Here is a 4,751-nt window from a genome sequence, read left to right as displayed (position 1 = left end):
GGCAAATGTAGGCTCCGCTGCTTTGTACGTGGAGAAGGGAGCACCAGCAGTGTGGGATTTATGACTTTATTCGCTTCCTGAGCAGGTTTCAAAGTGAAGAGTTTTATTGAGCAACACCTGTACATCTTCTGAAATCTCCAACCGACCCTCTGTGCTTCTGCAGAGGAGGAACTCGGGGCGGAGAAACTCACAGACTCTGGAAATCACCCCATCTCCCAGGAACCGTTGAGATTAACTAGTTAAACACCATTTTCCTCGCCTCGGGCAGGAAATTCGGCTCTCGTTTTTTTAATAATCATTTTGATAAAGTTTCCAGTCTATATTTTTCTCCTTGCGAATTAATCCACTAACCACATCTGCTCTTTATTTCTCCTTTCACTGCACAAGTGGACTGCGCTCTCCTTATTCCTATCCACATTCATGTTCTTTAGATGAAACTTCTCCTTATTTATTTTGCTCATTATTTTAAATCCAGTGTCTCGGGGCAGGCGGTATTTGTTAACCATTCAATCCACAAATCACCCACAGATGCTGTAGGCGAATATCACACCTTGCACCGCAAAAGTCGCAGGATAAACCTCCAAGATATCTTAGTCGGTGCGTGACAGTTTACATATAGGACGAGGGACTGGGGGCGAACTGCGGATAATACCAATACAGCTATATTTTTCACCAGATAGTAAATCCTTCAACGCAGCACACCAAAGTAATTCTATCGACAGACACAACATGCTGGAGTAACTCAGCGGGACAGGCTGCATCTCTGGATGGAAGGAGTGGGTAACAATTCAGGTCGAGACTCTTTCTCCCGCTGAGTTACTCCAGCATTTTGTGTCTATCTTCGGTGTAAACCAGCATCTGCAGTTCCTTCCTACACAAAGCAATGCTGTATCCGTCCCCGTGCTGTTTCACAGCGCGTTATTACCTTCTAACACCAAAACCCGCGACAAGTGCAGATGCAACTATTGTGGGCAGCAGTCTCACCTGATCCAATATTTTTGACCACATCTCAATTTAAATGTAACGCTTCAACACGTTGCAACTAACCAACACTTGTGTATTAAGATTGAATTTATAACCCATCCAGCTAGTTTTTGAATTGAAGGCCAATGCACTTAAAACATAGGCCGGAGTTATCAAAAACTTGCAGGCACATGTGTATGTGTGTGTGCGCGTTCGTGTGTGTGTGTGTGTGTGTTCGCGTGTGTGTGTGTGCGCGTTCGAGTGTGTGTGCGCCGTGTGTGTGTGTGTGAGTGTGAGTGTGCGTGCGCGTTCGTGTGTGTGAGAGAGAGTGTGTGTGTGTTCGCGTGTGTGTGTGGGCACGTGTGGGTGCAATAATATGCGTGTGTGCGTGCAATAATATGTGTGCATGTGTGTTTTTCTGTGTGACTGTGTGTGAGTGTGCGTGAGTGTGTGTGACTGTGTGTGCGTGCGCATGTGTGTGACTGTGTGTGTGACGTGTGCCTGCGTGTGTGTGCCGTGGGTGTGTGTGTGTGTGTGCTGTGTGTGTGTGTGCCGTGTGTGTGTGTGTGTGTGTGTGTGTGTGTGTGTGTGTGTGTGTGTGTGTGTGTGTGTGTGTGTGGGGTGTCGTGCGAGTGTGTGTGTGCGCCGTGTAAGTGTGTGTGTGTGTGTGCTGTGTGTGAGTGTGTGTGTGTGTGCCGTGGGGTTGTGAGTGTGTGTGTGTGTGTGTGTGTGAGTGTGTGGGGGTGTGTGTCGTGAGTCGTGTGAGTGTGTGCGTTGTGAGGGTTCGTGTGTGCCTATGCCCCCAGTTCGAGGGAGTGGGAACGGGTGGAGGGAGGGGGTAGGGTGGGATTGGATGGGGTGGGAGAAGGTCCATTAAATGATGGATGGCAGATTGCAGCTGCCTCAACTAGCAGTCAGAGAGGGTTGTTAACTCTGCGCGGTGGAAGGGACATTGGTGGACGTTGGGCCAGTGGTTCTTTGCACCAGAATTGGAAGTTTGAGAATCCCTTACGATTTACAGGTTACACCCGGTTTAGGTGGCGACTGTGAAATACCGAAACAAACATTATGGGCTATTTTTGAACATCTACTCTGCGGCACTTTGAGAGGGGACCGGGAACAGTTTGTGCGTTAAAGTTTGTTCCGATGACAACTCATCTTTGTTAGGCTTCCCGCTGTCTCTCAACTTAAACAGAGAATTCTCCTGTTTGCCAACGTTTGCATTCATTCCTGCCAGATAGATGCTGAAGGTTGGAGTAATCAGGTCAGGTACAATCTCTGCATAGAAGGAATGAAGAAGGGTCTCGACCCGAAACGTCACCCATTCCTTCTATCCAGAGATGTTACCTGTCCCACAGAGTTGCTCCACATTTTTGTGCCATTGGGTTTAAACCAGCATTTGTATTTCCTTCCTACACAAATCCAGCAAGACCCCGGGCCATCCACTCCATTCTCTGTTTAAATGTTGAGCTCTCAATTGTAATTCGCCTTGCCAAATAAAAGCGCAACTGTGTGTATACAAATTGTGGGACCTTTTCCATTTCGCCATTGCTCTAATTATTAATGTAACATAGTTCAAATAGCAAGAACACTTTAATGGGCAACATGAACATGACAACTGGTGTGTTGGTTGAGTCTATAATGGTGGGAGTCACGGATTATATATTGTGTATAACTTTTAAAGTTGGCAAAACTGAAATAAAAGTTTCATGGCGAGTCTGTGGAGCAGGCGAGGAGGGGTTTAGACTACATGAGCCCCAGCATCCCAAACACTGCTTAAGACGGGGGTCTTATTGTGGAGATTTGACCAGCGCGACAGGAGAACCCGGTCAAGATATATCGACGTGGCATTGTCACTGTCGTCCAATTTACACATCTCATTCAAAAATGTTTGTTTGCTTTGGCCGCGTGTCTCGTTGCTTCTCTGTTGGAGACAAAAAAGGCCACAGAAAAGACGCATATGCGGATCCTGTGCTGCCATATGGGCCCAATTGTGTCTAAAGAGTGATATTTTTGTGTCATTTTGTGTGTTTTGCAACAACGTGCATCTGTTTGAGGCGCGACAATAAAGGGCATGAAATACGGCGCCGTCCGCCGGATAAAGCAGACGCCGGGTCTAAGGGCGCGATTCCAGACTCAGGTATTATATTATCTAAAGGTGAGATGACCAGCTGCTCCGTGTGCAGACTATTCATATACTCGCTTCACATATGTCGCTGCAAATCACTGTATCTTCCTAACAGTGGACTCTTCTCCTTGGAGCCAAGGGTGTGCGTGAGACGGGACATCCGTGGGACAGGTGCCGCGTCGACCATTCACCTTTATTCGTCTTTCAGCCCCACAATCTGTACAAAGGCAGGATTTTTTTCCCTTGCCTTAAAAGGTGCAAGGAGCGACCCTTTTTCCCACGTTAAACAAAAAAGTTACTTTTGTTATATTTAGCTCCTCGGCGCTATCCCCTTGACCATCACAGGGCAGCTGTTGGGCCGTTCTACCTATCCATAAGTCACAATAGCGCATCCGATTTTAACACACAGGCATCTCACAAAAGCCTTTTCATTGCTCACTGAGGTTGTTGGGGAAGGGGATGTTAATGTTATTTAAAATAAAACACTCGGAGCTATAAACTGTGATGTTTGTTCTCGCTGGGCCGATTCGCAAAGTTGATCCAATTGCCATCAAATTGGCAAAATAAATAGAGAATGGAGAAATTATCTGCAAGCCATATGGTTTCAATAAAAAAAGACAAATAATGTAGAGATAGGAGTTGCAGTTTGCCTGTTATAAAAAGCATTAAATAATCCAAAGTAAACTGAATATTGCCGGCTCTGAATAGGCTATTAAATACCAGGCCTGTTTGCGGGTTTTCCAAAACAGGTGTACGTTGAAAGTCATTGCTCCCCCCCTGGTTTTATCAGGACCGTCTGTAATATCGTGCTTGTTATGCCGAGAGAGTAAACAGCGGGCAGCAGTTGCTGTGAGAATGGGTAGATTATCAGAAACACGTTGGTCTGGAGGTGATTTAACAATAAACTTGCCTTGTACTGAGAGCAGGTGATACCTGCTCCCTGCACTGTGACTAATGCATCCTACAATGCGGCACTTTACAATCTCTAGCAACTATTTATTGAAGGAAATCTATTTATTATTATTTTAGCAAACACTGGTACCAGGTGGGGCTTTCTTTTCTTCTTCAGCTTTTGTTTGAAGGGCGTTTGAAGTGGGCAATCTGAGTTTGGAAGCTCGCTTTGCAGATTTTTTTTGCTGTTAGTGCAGTGTGTGAAAAATAAAACTGTGGGGCACTGCTATTCAGTAAATGAAGCAGGGAGCGAGAGGGGGAGGGGGGGGGGGGGTCACCTTTAGATGAACAATTAAAGGGAAATCTGAGCTATTTAACATTTGTGAGGAACCAGCTTTTAATTGCTGACCCATCAGAACGTGTGTGCTGCGCTCCCGCGGAGGTCTATTCGTTTTAACACTGCGCCCTCGGTGACGCACGGCGCTGATGGGGTTGGCTCGGGGACTAGGGCCCTCACTAGGTCGCTGGGACTAGCAGACTGTTCTGAATAGGCTCTATACACCCGTAAAAGGGCCGTTTCTGTTTCAAATACCGACCAACCATTCCCGGCTTTACGAGAGGCCACTGGTTTGCAAGGTGGTTTCAAACACTGCACACACTCCCGGTTGTATGAGCGGGAGAATCCCTTCTCCCTGGGTAACGCCTCTCTCTGCCTCATCTCCAGCTCAACGCTTCCCAGCGGGGAAAGCGAGTGTTTAAAAAATGCCCC

This window comes from Leucoraja erinacea, chromosome 34 (assembly GCF_028641065.1).
Source record: "Leucoraja erinacea ecotype New England chromosome 34, Leri_hhj_1, whole genome shotgun sequence".
In the NCBI taxonomy this organism is placed as follows: domain Eukaryota; kingdom Metazoa; phylum Chordata; class Chondrichthyes; order Rajiformes; family Rajidae; genus Leucoraja; species Leucoraja erinaceus.
Note: the sequence above shows the minus strand (reverse complement) of the source record.